We start from the raw sequence: 15824 nt of genomic DNA on the forward strand, positions 1-15824 counted from the left end.
TCCCTGTGTGACAGAAGGGAAAGCTGAAGCTCAGGGAGGTGAAAGTCCTTGCTCAAGTACGTACAGTTAGTAAGCTGTTTGACTTTCCCTCTGTTTGATTCCAAACCCTCTGTTGTTATCTCAAAACATTCCTGAAAAAATAGGGAAAATGCCATTAGTGTTCAAGAGCCCTCAAGGAGTCAGAATGGCTCCAGTTAGGTGTCAGCCTGGTGAGTTGAGAGGAATACAGAGACGAACTGGAGTCAGTGAATTCCAGGGCCGATAGCGACAACCCAGGTCTCCTGACTGTGGGCAAATGGTCTGTCCATTAAATACTTTCCAGCTATTAAAATTCAAGAAAGTTAGAAAAATGCAAACGGCCAATGCGTAATGCATTTCCTTTAATGATCATGCATTTAGAATCATTAAGTTGAAAAGAAAAGTGCTTTGAATAATAGTATTATGGATTTTAAGCCAATATGGATGTGCGGAAAAGCTTAATACTATTTAAATGGTTTTTTTAAAAAACTGAATATGTGTGAAATCTGGCTTCTGTTTCTCCATGGTCTCCCACAGTATTCGTCCAAAAAATACTGGAAGCAATTTTATTTGCCTCATTCTCGTGTAATGAGATGCATTTGTGATACACGCGCTCAAGGGACCGGGGAGCCCTGCTCCGCATCCTGTAAGTGAAGCTGCAGGCCCCCTTCCGAGAAGAGACCTTGGTTTTGCCTGAGAGAGTTTCATCTCTAAAGCCATCAAAATGCTGAGCTGAAGCACCCACAGGCCGTCCCTCTTCCATTTTCCATCTCCTGAATTTTGTCTCTGACATTTCCCCTTAGTTGAGATGAAAGATCAGATTGCCATCTGGAATCCCTATGTTAAGGTTAATAATTATTCTTTCTATTTTTATTGCTGGTGCCATTTGGGGGAAAACTTCCTGATGGACCAGGATAAATGTCCAAGGGAATCAGTGGCGTTTCCTTATCTGAGTGTCAGCAAAAAAGCAGACAACGATCTTTCTGGTTTGGTTAGAGAGCAGCATTTCCCAGAGGCCACAGGTCCCTCCAGCTCATGGTCAAATGACTCCTCTGGGGCCTGTGAACAGAGAAACCAGGAGTCTTGGCCTCAGGCTGCCCTGCCCTTCCTTGCCACGGAAGGTCAGCATTAGCTAAGGGCAGGAAAGCACCGAGAAATCATGTGCACAAATTTCGGGACGGCAGTAAATCTATCTGTGCAAACAACTGGCTGAAGATGATATTGCCGTTTGGAAGGAATCTGGATTTCCATCTTAAATAAATACTGCTTGAACTCACCCTCCATCGGAATGAGCTGTCACTCGTGTTCCATCAGGGCTGCTTTCAGCAATTGTGGAACGAACGGTGGCATGAACTCTCCTGAGACAGAGCACCAGGCTGCAAACTCTGGGCCTCCTTTTATAGAACGACCCTGGGAAAGTGCAACCTTGCTGGAACTCCATTTCAAGTGAAAAACTGGCATAAAATACCTAGGCCTTGGGTAACTGGATGGATTAATGCGGCGGTGCTTGTGAACCTTTAGACACGTAGCTGGCATTCTTCAGCCTTCCTTGTTTCAGCGAATATTCCTCCCCCTCTGACCCACTTGTAGAGGACTATGTATAATTCCTTTCGTCTTTTATCCACAAAACAAAATATTTTACCCAAAATGCTCTCTTAACTCTGGGCCGTAGCTCAGTGTTCCCTCATGGCGGGGATATGGGGGTGGGGGGGATCTTCTCTTTTCTGTCTCCAACTTTGGCTTTTTGACTGTAACCATTGCCATCTCTATCCACATCATTATCAATAAGACATCTACCACAAAACTGGCAAAAAAATCACATTATCACACATTTGTGGAGCTCATTGTGCAGTAACGTCTTTAGGTTTTGAGGACAATAGTTTTGTCGTCCTAAAGACTCGCAGTCCAGGTGAGGAACCTAGAAGGCTCCTCTCACTTCTACTCCACAGGTCCTCCCGGAGTGCCGCCCCTCCCCGTGGCTCCGATCAGCTCTCCTTCCAGGCCCAAACTCTAGCATCTCAGGCTCCGGCTGCTTCCTTCAGTCCGCTGAGCAGTGGCGCTGAGGATAGGTTGGAAAAAATGCTAAATCCCAGGCAGGCAGTTTGAGAGACCGGCAAACAAAAACAAAGACAACAAATAAAAAGAAGCTTCTCCGAAGGATGCTGCCACAGCACTGAGAGTGTGTGTGAGTGTGTGTGTGAGTGTGTGACAGCTGATGCCCTCCCGTTCCCATTCCTGTTACTCCCATCAGACTTCCAGCCCCACGCCCTCTCGCCTCCTGAGAAGGGGGTCTGCGGCAAGGGGCCACTCCTCAGATGAATTCCCCTGTCCCCACACAGGCACACAGCATCGACACTTGGAATTTGTTCTTGCCTGAGAAAAGAGCCAACAGGATTAAAGCCTAGGGATAAATCATGAGATGAAGGAGACTCAGAACCATTGAGACAAAACCCCCAGAAAGCCTAAAAGAAAAGATCCTAGACCCTGGGCATTCTTACGCTGCCTTCCCCTCTACTTTATATGAATTTCTATTGTGATTTTAGCTTTCAAGAAAAGTGAATGCAGCCCACACTGTATTGAGTGTGAAGTCATTAAACATTAATGTTCCAAGCATCAGTTGCCAGGGGAAGTATTAACTTTGTTACAGATACACTGCATGTATCTTTTTACACAATGAGGGGTTTATCCCAGCTCTCTCACTAAGCAAGAAGTCAGTCATTCTTAGCCCCACAAGCATTTGAACATGGCCCCCCACAGCCATGACAGAGAGACGGATTCTGGTTCATGAAGAACCCGCCGCTGTGAGGGACACCTGGGGCCTGCTTTCTTCACCTGAGGAGGGCTGAGGGCTGCCGCTCTCTCCTTTCTAGTAAATAAGCCACAACTAAGAACCACCTTCCGTCAGCCATGAGGGCCCCACGCAAAAAGCAGAGGTCCCCAGTGCAGGTGAGCGCCTAGAAGGGGCAGAGCTCTTCCTGGTGAGAGAGATTTGAGGCCTGGGTGGGATTGGAGGCCAGGGAGCTCCTCCATTGCTGCCCAAGCAAGGAATGTGAGTGGCCTCTAAAGTGGAGAGTGGCCCCCACCTGACGTTCAGCAAGGAAATGGGGACATTGATCCTTCAACTGCAAGGAACTGAATTTGGCCAACAACCTGAATAAGCGTGGAAGCAGATACCTGGGCTGTAGGCATTTGTTATAGCAGCCCTGGAGAACGAATGCAGATTTTGGCATAACATTGTTACACTGTGCCAGGACCTGTGATATACAGAACTGTGAACTAATAAATGGGTGCTGTTTTGAGCCACTGAGTTTGTGATAATTTGTTATGCAGCTATTAGAAACTGATACAGATCGCAAAGTTCAGGTTCTTATTTAAGATTTGATTTCATTCATTCATTCTTTTCTTTTCTTTCTTTTTTTATATGCTGTATAAAGCTGTGGTGACTGGTTAAAAATAATTTTATTTTTCTTCCCGAAGTAAGTGTATATAAAATGCACTTTATTCATATCTTATGAGTAGCAATGATGTCACCAAATTAACCCACACTGCTCCCCCCCCGACCGCCAATCTGGGCTCCAGCACATGCAGTGCCTCACAGCCCCATCAGTGACAACTCTGCAAAGATGCTCCAGGTTTTAGGTTCAGTCTCACACATTCTTTCACATGTTATTTAATCTTTCTGAGGGTAAAGCTTTTATTTTCACAAAATCACATCTAAGAAGTGTGTGTGTGTGTGTGTGTGTGTGTGTGTGAAGGGGGAAGGAGTTCAGTCTCAATTTGTAGATAATTTTAAATTTCTTGAAATTCAATACCCAAATAAAAAACATCTTAAAAGTTTTTTCTGTGAACTTTGTCTTTTTAGCATATTTTTAGCAATCTAATTGTGAAGTATTTGGAAAACCGGAATATATGAATTAACGGATCTTTTGGTCCAAGGACAGTTCAGATATGTAGGGAGGACTGCCTGAATCAATGTTTGACATATTGTAGTAGAGGCATAATTTCTAAGTTTAATTTGACGAGAATTTTCTCCTTTTTTGAAATTAGCACTAAGTGTATCTTTCAAGGTGAATGTTTGTATACGTGTTCAATGAGAAAGACACACGTTACTGGCTCATCCTATCCCACGGTGTTGTGATAGGACTTGATATCTCCTGGTGTGTGCATTTCCCACAGCCAGATGGACAGGAGACTTTCCAAATTGGCTGGGGCATTTCTGGCCTGTGTCTCGTCTCTGGTTGGAACCATAGACCCTTGGGTGAAAGGCCAAAGCTGTCTTCCTTATTCCCCAAACCACTCCTTTGCAGTGAGAAAAGAAAAAAGGAAAAGCCAGTTTCACTTAGAAATGTTTCAGATAAGTAGCAAAAAATATTGTGTATTAAATCATGATCCTTGAGTCCAAGTCTTTTTAATATTTGCTGTGAGAAAATGGGAAGTGTACATCAAATACTTCTGGTGGATCCCAAAGGATGAGACGCGCTTGTGAGATTGTTTCAGTTGCAAGCTGAGCTAGCCGCTTTCTTCAGGGAATGCCAGGTTTTTCTTGAAGGAACAACCAACAGACTAGCTATGGGTTATTCAGATTTGGGTATTTGGCAGACATTTTCTTGACAATTAATGAAATCAGACTGTCAGTTCAAGGAAAGTAATTATCACTCTTGGTTGTTAATTATAAAATTAAGGCTTTCAAGCAAAAGTTAGAAATTTGGAAAACGTGTATCTGCCACTTTTAGTGTGACAGTTTTCCAATATTAAAAACTTTCTGATGAGATCAGTGGTAATGTTAATCAACATGAATTTTCATGCTGATTGATAAAATTTGTCAACATGTGGAAGTTCTGCCTAACTCAGTGAAAAAATAAGAGTTTTCATGGATAGAAGATCCATTCAAAATGAAAGTCAGATTCACAGATATTAGTATAACGGAGTATGAAATTTCATTGGTATCATTTCTGATTCTACATTGCAACCAACCTTTAAGAAAATACCATTTGTGAACTGTTGGTATTGTATCAAAGAATATTCACAATTATCTGAAAAAAGCATTAAAATACTCCTCTTCTTTCCAAAGGCATATTTGTATAAGGCTGAATTTTCTTCATATACTTTAACTAAAACAACATATTGCAACACATTGAATGCCAGATATTAAAGTGATTTGCTAAAAATATTTTTAAATGCCACACTTCTCATTATTTTTTGTTTTGCAAAATATGACAAACTTTTATCAAACTATGTTATTATATGAATATATGTCTTAGAATTTTTACATTAATTAATAAATAAATATTTAAAAATTTTCTGTTTTCATTTTTTAAACCATAAATATTGATGGATATAACCCATAAGCAAAAGTTATTGACAATACTTGGGCCAGCCCCAGTGGCCTAGTGGTTAAGTTCGGCCTGCTCCACTTCAGCGGCCTGGGTTCGGTTCCCGGGCACAGACCTACACCACTTATCAAACCACACTATGCTGGTGGCCCACATACTAAAACAGAGAAGGAGATTGGCATGGATGTTAGCTCAGGGCAAATCTTCCTCATGAAAAAAAAAGTTATTGGCAATGCTTCATAACTTTAAAGTGTCTAAAGGGAAACTTAGTCCAAAAAGTTTAAGAACCACTCTACAGGGTTTGCTCATTTTAAAAATAAGAAACTACCATGTGCAGAAAAGTGCATAACATGCAGGTAAATAATTTCATAAATGCTGTTAAATGAACTTCTTCTCTCTAAGCTCACTGTGGTCAAGAACAATGAAGCAATCACCGCAAAAGCCCCTGCCTGCCCATCCCAGTCGTATACCCTCCCTCCCATCTTTTATTTATTTATTCTTAATACATTTTAAAATTTATTTACACATATATATAGCTGACTATGTGCCGGACACTGCCCTAAGTGCTTTAACTTATTTAATCCTTATGCCAACCCTGTGGGGCATTATCATCATCTCAATATGGTCAGAAAATAATGGCGCACAGAGCTGAGGTGATTGCCCAAGGTCAAGCAGGGAGGCAGGATTTCAATGCAGACAATCTGGCTCAGCATCCAGCTAGAGGATAACTTTTAGCTATTACATTATCTCTTTCCAAAACTTTAGACTCTTGACTTGAGGTTTAGGGCCCACTCAGGTGATGTGGTTTTGTGCAGCTACTCAAGGGCACGTGTGGTTATAGCTACTGAGGGTGGAGGTCGTGGACTTGTCTACTCTGCTTTGCCTTGACTCTGAGACTGGAGTCCTTCACGGAGAGAGAGGCTCCTTGTAGACTGTCCGTCCCTGGGCTTTGACTTCTGACCTCCACCCCGTATAGAGTCACCGAAATCAGAACTCAAGTTCTCAGAAACTGGCTAATGTCCTCAGTGCAAAAATGGCTTCAGTGCTCTGTTTACTTCTTTGGGTTTCTGCTTCCATTTGCTATCTTGCTAGCTCTTCAGTGCTTTTTAGAAACAATTAAAAATATGCTTTCAGGCATTTTTAGATGTTTTCAGTGGCAAGTTTGTTCTGATTACTTGGCTTGCATATTACATATTAATATAGAACTCCATATTTTATTAAATTGAACTTCTATAAATGTAATAAATGTTAGTAGATGTGCCTGGAGTTTCAGAGCCTTGATGATATCCCATATTTTTCTGGGCTTTAAAGACAGCACTTCAACTTGTCAGTTATTTAGGGTTTTATTCACTTATTTATTCCCTGCTCGTTGCTAAAAGCGCTTTAAAGATCGTGTTTTCAGAATAGCCGTCACAACTTCCCCAAATCTGTCCCCATGAGGTGAGTCGCAGCTCAGCGCCCCTCGTTTGTATCCATGGTACAGTACTTGTGCTTACCCACAATGAGCTCATCTGCAATCTTGCCTCCACTCGTTGGACCAAGTTAAATATCCATGTCCTCCTCATTAATCTGGTGTTTTCACTACTCCGCAGAGTGTAATGTCGTGGTCAAACTTCAACATTCCTCCCGACTCCTCCATGACATTTATTTATTACGTGAGACTAGTGAGAGCACTGGTTTTTCCATGGTTTAAAATCCTTCCTCCATGTAAGCGCCCATTTATTCCTACCCAAGGCACTTCTCTGTTCTTGGTGAATCAGCGTCTTTTCCAGTCACCAGATGGCCGCAGGAACAGGCACGTTGTGGCTCAGTTTTCATGACAGTTCACGAATGAAGCTTTTTGGTGGTTCAGTTTATATGTATTGAGTTCCCTTGTACCTATAAGTTGATTTACTGTCACGGAACTCTCTGATGTGTTAGGGAACCATTTTCCTTTTAACTCTACAGCTAAAGTTTTGGTAAATATTTAATGAATCTATCACTTGTTGTAGATTCCTCTAAAGCAGAAAATAATAACTTAGTGTTTGTTCTGCAGAATGGGCTCCAAAATATACATGAAGAAGGCAGCCTAGATGGAGACACGTTTCCCAAAAACCCAGTGTGTTGCCATGATGACCTTGCAGTCACGAGACACCAGGGCTCTTGATTGTACTTCTCTTCTGTCCGCATCTAAACAGCATCAAAAAGTCCCTGAGTTACCTGCACGGCCACTGTCTTTTACCTTTCCTAGAAGGAAGCTGGTTTGATGGAAGTTTTTCGTTTGTTGGTTTCTACATCAATCTAGCAGAAACAGGCAGAGGTCAAGAATCATAGTTATTCAGTGACCCTTTGAACAAGACTAGCATCAAATCATTCCTTTTAATGCCACAAGTACTGCTGACCTCCCCAGAGTCAGAGGCCCCAGATTAAACAGCTTTTGGAAACCTGCCCTTCTCTGGACAGGGTCAGGGCTGAGGCAGGGCCCTCAGACAATTTGGAGTGATTGGTGATTTCAGCTTTCATTGCCTTCTCATTGGTACATGTCTACAGTTGCAAGTGAATAAATGGATATTTTTTCTTTTTGGTGAGGAAGATTGGCCCTGAGCTAACATCTGTGCCAATCTTCCTCTATTTTTTGTATGTGGGATGCTGCCACAGCATGGCTTAATGAGCAGTGTGTAGGTCCATGCCTCGAATCCAGACCTGCAAATCCCAGGCCGCCAAAGCAGAGCATGTGAACTTAACCACTAAGCCACAGGGCTGGTCTCTTAAATGGATTTTTAAATTTTGTTTCTTCTTTTTTTTTGTTAAGTAAGATTAGCCCTGAGCTAACATCTGCTGCCAATCCTTCTCTTTTTTGCTGAAGAAGACTGGCCCTGAGCTAACATCCATGCCCATCTTCCTCTACTTTATATGTGGGATGCCTGCCACAGCATGGCTTGACAAGCAGTATGTAGGTCCGCACCTGGGATCCAAACCGGCAAACCCCGGGCTCCTGAAGTGGAGTGCTACTGTAAGAAATATCTAAAAATGTGGAAGTCGCTTTGGAACGAAGTGATGGGTAGAGGCTGGGAGAGCTCTGAGTGCATGGTGGGAAAAGTTGAGATTGCTGTGAAGGGAATGTTGGTAGAAATATGGACATTAAAGGTGATTCTGGTGAGGACCAGAAAGAAAAGAGGAGAGCAGGAGAGAAAGCTTCCATCTTCTTAGAATATATATATATATAATCACAAACAGAATGTTCGCAGAAATATGAATGTTAAAGACCATTCTGGTGAGCTCTTAGACAGAAATGAGGAAGATGTTGTTCAAAACTAGAGCAGAGACGATGATCACTTCCATAAACCAGCAAATAACTTGGCTGAACTGTGTTCTCGTATTTAGTGGGAGGAGGAACTTGTGAGCAATGAAACTAGATATTCAGCTGTCGAGACTTTGAAGCAAAGTGTTAAAGGGCCTGCTTGGTTCCTCTTTTTTTTTTTTTTTTGTTGAGGAAGATTAGCCCTGAGCTAACATCTGCTGCCACTCCTCCTCTTTGTTCTGAGGAAGACTGGCCTTGAGCTAACGTCCGTGCCCATCTTCCTCCACTTTATATGTGGGACGCCTACCACAGCATGGCTTGTCAAGTGGTGCCGTGTCCACACCCAGGATCCAAACCGGCGAACCCAGGGCTGCCGAAGCGGAACATGCGCACCCAAGCGCTGCGCCACCGGGCCGGCCCCCTCCACCCCCAACTCCACTGCCCCCCCCCCACCCCCGGCTTGGTTCCTCTTGATTGCTTATAGTAAAATGCAAGAGGAGAAAGAGGAATTGAAGAAGGAATTATTAAGCGAAACAGAACCATAACTTAAAGACTTGGAAAATTCTCAGCCCGTCCGTGTTGCAGAAAGAAGGAGAAAGCATGTTCTAAAACCAGTATGACTGGACTGTCACTTGCTAAAGAGTTCATGGGATTGCACAGGAGGAACACTGCCAGTTTGAACAGAAGGGGATGGAGACGGGACAAAATGAAGGCAGGCTGCTGAGCTACTTGGATTCCACAGGACAGGACCACAGAGCTATTTGCCTGTGCACTTGTGCTCTTCTTCAAGAAAAGGGAAGAAAGACCCCAGAGACGATTCACAGATAATCCGGGCTGCCACTCCTGCCACAGGGACAGGAGGCAAGGCTGTTGCCCCCTCAGTTTAAGAGAGCAGGGCCCCTCAGAGAGCTGAGTGTGCAGGGATCTCAAAGAGAGCCTAAGGGGTGAGGCCAACCCTGCAGAACTGTGGGGGTGAGACTGCCACCCCAGGGGGCCTGGAAGGTTGACAGGGAGCCAAAGAGGATTATTCTCGAGGCTTAAGGTCTAGTGGAACTTGCCTTGCTATGTTTTGGTCTTGTTCAGGGCCTGTCATCCCTTTCTTCCTTTCTAGTCTCCCCTTTTAGAACAGGAATCTCTAGCCTATGCCCTTCCCTCTGTTGTATTTGAAATGACTTTCCTGGTCTGTTTTCACAGGTTCACAGCTGGAGAGGAATTTTGCCTCGGGATAAATTGTGTCTCAAGTCTCACCCGTGTCTGCTTTAGATGATATTTAGATGAGACTTTGTACTTTAGACTTCAGAGCTGATGCTGGAAGGAGGGGAGATTTTTTGGATTGGGGCTGTTGAAGTGGAATGAATGTATTTACGCATGAGAAGGATGTGAATTTGGGAGGCCAAGGAGAGAATGTTATGGACCGAATGTTTGTATCCCCTCCAAACTCACGTATTGAAGCCCTCATCCACAATGTAATTGTCATTGGAGGCAGGGCCTGTGAGGGGGCGATAAAGGTTAAATGATGTCTTAAGGGTGGGGAAGAGGAAGGGGCGTCAGAGCTCTCTCCCCCCAGGTGAGGACACAGTGAGCAGGTGTCATCTACAAGCCAGGAAGAGGGCTCTCACCAGAGACCAAAACAGCTGGCACCTTGGTCTTGGACTTCTCAGTCTCCAGAAGTGTGAGAAATAAATTTCTGTTGTTTCAGCCACCCAGGCTGTGGTATTTCGTGATAGCAGCCTGAGTAGACTAAGACAGTACCATTCCATTACTTCAGAGGAGCTCTGAATAGTCCAGAGCTAGCAGGATAGCAATTCCTGCATCACTGCCTCATGCAGGATCCATATGAAGACTGTATTCGTGTTTTGGCTCCAGCAAGGCCGATGGCAGGAGCCATCTGTACACTTATTGAAAGTTGAGAGTGTTCTGGTCTGACTCTACTGGGCAATTCTTACTTCAGAATGCTTGGCAAACAAAACACAACTACCTCAAGAAGGTGGACTTCCCTTTTGCTTGCCGTGAGAAAAAATTCAATTTCCCTTTCAAGGGCTCTTTGCAGATTGTTTATATCAAAACTGTAGGTTAAGTTCTGAAAGTAAAGCTGTTACAGGTACAGGAGGACAGTATGAGGACAAAGTGGTCAGGCGAGTTGCAGAGCTGAGAAGCGAGCTGAAGGGCTCTAACTTCCTGTCCAGAATTCTGTGTAGCTGGTGTCCACACTGGGCAAAGTCAGCAAGTTACTCTGCACGGACGTGCTCTGCAAATCCTTAGATTGTTATGTTCACACAACATCTTAGTTTTAAAGCCTAGGAAATATGAATAAATTTGCTGAGATTTTAGGAGATGGAGGGAAAGGATGCTCAAAGGGCTGGAAAATAAATGAGGGGACAGCTAGAGAAATCAGAATCAGTTAAAATTTGTGCGGCAGTAAAATTTCTTTATTTATACAAAGGCCTATTTTTAGGAAGGCAATGGACAGTCTGTTCCTTATTCTACCTGAATAAAGAAAATGGAATTATTGAAGTTGAGGAGATTTAGGTTAGAAGTAACAGGAAATGATCACACTAGGGTGGCAACATCTATTCATAGAAAAAGGCATGGTCACTGGACTCTCCAAAAAGAGCGTGCTTCAGTCGTAGGGCTTGTGAGGGCCTCAGCACAGTCCGTCTGGCCTGGTGAGCTAGAGCAGACACGAAGGCCTAGAGCAGCTGGTCCAAAACGTTGGCCAAATGTAGCAATGGCCCCTGTCAGTGCTAAGTAGAGAGTTACCACTATTTTCTCACCAATCCTCAGAATCCTGTTTTGGTTTTTATTTTCAAGATATGTTAGGTAAGGGTTGATATATAGGACTGACTTCTCTACCTTATTTCAATTTTCCAATTGATGGATACATAAACTGAGTCCACTCTAGTGTTAAATAATGCAGAGAGTGTTTAATCAGTCTATGTGAGGACACCTCACACAAAGAGAGAGATGACTGACCTGTGGTCTGCGAGGATTTAGACAAAGCTTTCCTGGAGAGAAAAGCCTGGAATCGGTTACCTCTGCACTTTCCACCAGCCTCGTGACTCCATGCTCTATATGTCGGTTTACAACACAAATAATGAACGATAGTTTTCTGTAGGGAATAAATTAGGAGCGATATTATGCTCTACAATAGTGGGTCTTAAGAAATGTTCTCTATTCCCAGCTCTTTTTGTCATAAGCAAATAACAAAGACTTTATGTAAAGGAAAAAATTAAAGAAAATAGAGATTTTGAAGTTTATAATATCCAAGACTAGGCTGTTCACTTAAAGAAAGTTTTAAAATTAGTTAATTTGTTTGTGTGTCACTGTGGCTTTGTAATATGCGAACGTGGCTAGGCTGAACTACATTTCCCGGAATTCCCTCTCTGTAGGTTTCCAGCTGGCAGCCTCAGAGGATCTTGGGAGATTCAAAGAGCAAAGGTTAGGCAGCAGCCATTTTGCACCTCACGCTCACTGACATGCTGACTCACCTTGTGGGCTTGAAGCGAGATCTGCGTCTGCACCTGCTTTACCTTTCCCTGGATCCTTCTTCACCTCTTCCGACTCCTGGGCCAGATACATGTGTTTGCCTCCATGGGGAAGGGCCAGGCTTTTGCAGGATCCTCATACCACCAAGGCCAGAGTTCAACAGGAACTGATGCATTTCATCTGTTCCTGTGCACTCCAGGTCCAGCTCCACATGCGTGAGCTCCGGCTTGTTCTTGCTCTCTCTCACTTTATAACCATCTTTCCTTCCTAACTCCTGCCCTCTGGACTTCAAGCAACAGCATTAGACATGAAGACAATAGCTTTGCAAAAACTGCTTAATCAGTTCTCATAATTGTGAAATCCCTTAAAACGTCCTCACATGTATAAATCTCCTAATGGTTTTGCTTCTCTGGTTGAACCCCGGCAGATACACATGATAAAACTCGTCCAAGAGGGTTAGACCCTGGGTGAACATTTAATGAAATGAGTAAATGCCTCCGCTAAGATTAGAAATGTGCAGTCAGCAGAATCCCAGATCCATCTATAATCAAATCACTTTCTTAAACTTCACTGGAGCCAAACCAAAAGAGATGAGCTGATACAAAAAACTATTTAGCTATCCTCAAGGTCATTTGGTACTAGCTTTTCAATATTGGTAGAGAAATACTCCCATCTCATACACAGGAAAAACAGAAGTTCAAAGCTTAAATAAACCTGGGCCCCTGGCTGTGTTAGAAGGCAGCTCAAGGTTGAAATTTTATAATACCCATATGGTTCCAGTTAAAGTTGGATGGATGGAGGAAAGCTGTGATGGTTATCACACTGAATTCCTGGACTCAGATGGAAGGAAGTCACATACATGGCGTATGCTAGATACTTGCTGATTTCACTCTCTACTTTAGGGAGCAAGGACTTTCCCCAGAGTGTATAACAGAAAAACAAACACAGAATAACATCACATATAAGTCAGTGGATGCATAAGACATGCATACACATGTGCACATACTAATAGTTAACATTTCTACAACACTTCGGTTGTAGTAACTCAATTAGTGCTCAACATAACCTGTGACTAGGTAACATTGTCATAGCTATTCTTCAGAGAGGAAAGCAAGGCACAGTGGGATTAAGTGATTTGACAAGGTCACACAGAGGCATATAGTGGAGACGGGCATGGCAACCAATGCAGTCCAGCTCCAGGACTTCTGTGCCTATGGACTCTGTTATGCTATCTCGCTTGCAAGTGTGTAATATGCATGGTTGTGCAGCTCTGTGAACCTGACGTTCACAGTTCTTAATAATCTGGCTACAAATTGCTTTTTCAACTCCTTCTTTCTCCTCCCTCTTACATGTTACATTCCTTATGTTCCAGCAAAACTTTACTCTTTCCATAGTTTTGTATTTCTTTGTTTTATCACAGCAAATAGAAATCTCAAGGAATTCAGATAATCAGGCTAAGGTCAAGAGACTTCTCTAAATTGCCCGAACTCTCTCCATCCTTTCCTCCCTTTGCATCTTTAGTAGTCTCATTTTCACCCACTTGGAGCTGCTGCAGTTTCTAGAAATTCTACTCACTTCTTACAGTGTTGTTCAAATAGCATGCCCTTGAGGTTTGCCTTCTCTGAGACCCCTATCGGGAGGCAGTCTCTCCCTCCTCAGAATTTCACAGCCCCCTGTTTTCTGGATCCCAGCGTTGTGCAGTAATTTGTACACTTGCTTTATTTTCATGTTAGCATATTGTATGTAATCCACCTTACAAATTTTAGCCACAATTGAACATCTATCTTGGCACACTGGTATTGCACTTCTTCTGTCTGTGGATGCTCCCTGCCTCTGCTCCCATATTGAAAAAGACAAATTAAAAGTGCTATGGAACGCTCTATATGTGGACTGATCTCCTGTGGATGGATGTGACGCTGTGGAGGCCAGTTGGGTTTTTTTATAGCATGGACACAGTCTTCTTGTTTTCTCTGTGAAGTTTCTCTAGATATTTCCAGACGACACTACCCACTGTTGCTTGTCAAGCATTTTATTAATACTTCTACATTACATTTATCACATTCTGATAGTCCCCTGATTACACTATCCATCCTCCAATAAACAGTGTCTTCCTTGAGACTAGGAACGTATTTTATCAATCTCTTCATGCTTCATGATTCTTGGAACAAAGTACATTTTATATAAGAGATGCCCACTAATTTTATTTTTTTAACTTTCAAAATCAACCGTCTTTGGGTATAATTTACGTAAAATAAAATACATCAATTTTAAGAGTACAATGTGATGAGTTTTGACAAATGTATACATTCTTCACCCAGTCAACGTTCCCATCACCAATGGCTTACCAAGGGAGAAGGGAGATGGTGAAAGTACTTGGTGATGAGGAGAAATTTGTTACTGATGTTATTTAGAATTGCCAGTATGTGTGATAAAAAAAAAAAACACAACTTATTTTTCTGCTACATTTTATTCCTGTTTTAAAATCTCTACAGACAATATACCCTCTTTAGTGCCTGTAACCAGGGGAGATCCTGCCCACCGCCTGCCATTGGAACACCACTGCTGCCATCACTCTTGCTGCTGTGCGTGTCATGCCTCCACCCTGGCTCCAGGAAGCCACCTACTTTCTTTCTGCAATAATAGATTATGTTCTTCTGTTCTAGAGCTAAATATGAATGAAATCACACAGGATATACTCTTTAATGTCTGGCTTCTTTTATTCAGCAAAATGTTTTTGAGATTCAGCCACATTCTTGTGTGTATTAGTAGTTTATTCTTTTTTATTGCTGACTAATATTCCATTGTATGACTACATCACAAATTTTTAACCATCCTCTTGAATATACTTTTGGGTTATTTTTATTTTTGGCATTAAATAAAGCTTCTATGAACATTCTTGTATAAGTCTTTTTGTAGATTTTTCTTGGTAAGTGCACATTTAACTGTAAGACACTGCCAAATCATTTTCCTAAGTGATTTACAATTTTTTTACTCCCACAAGAAATGCATGAGAATGCCAATTGTTCTACATGCTCATTAACATTTGATGTTCATGCTTTAAAAATTTTAGACATTCTAGTGGATATAAAGTGGTATCTCCTTGTGGCTTTAATTTAGTTATTTGAAGATTAATGATGTAGATTATTTTTTCACCTGCTTAATGGCCATTCACTTATCTCTTTTAGTGAGCTGTCTGTTCAATTATGTTGCTAAATTTTTTAAATTGTGTAATGTTTCTTATTATTATTGCATTTTAAGAGCTCTTTATGCATTTGGCATATGCGTCTTCCGTGTTTGTAAGTATATTGCAAACATTGTATCTTTGTTTGTGATTTGCTTGTACATTTTCTTAACATCTTTTAAAGAACAGAAATTTTCTATTTTATGAATTCAAATGTTTTAATTTTTTTCCTTCGAGTTTACTGCTTTTTGTGTCCTAAGAGATGTTTGCCTAACCAATGTTGAAAAGATTTTTCACCCATGTTTTCATCTAGGAGTTTTATAGTTTTACTGTTTATGCTCAGCAATATATTTGCATATTTAACAATAATATTTGTGTATGGTATGAAATAAGAGTAAAGGTTAATTTTTGTTTTCTAAATTTCAGCGCTGCTTGTTGAAAATACAATCTTTTTCTCCATTAAATTACCTTGGCATCTTTGTCAAAGTCAGTTGTCATACGCGTGGGTCTATTTTTGGATTTCCTT

The sequence above is a fragment of the Equus quagga genome, chromosome 8, assembly GCF_021613505.1.
Source record: "Equus quagga isolate Etosha38 chromosome 8, UCLA_HA_Equagga_1.0, whole genome shotgun sequence".
Taxonomy (NCBI): domain Eukaryota; kingdom Metazoa; phylum Chordata; class Mammalia; order Perissodactyla; family Equidae; genus Equus; species Equus quagga.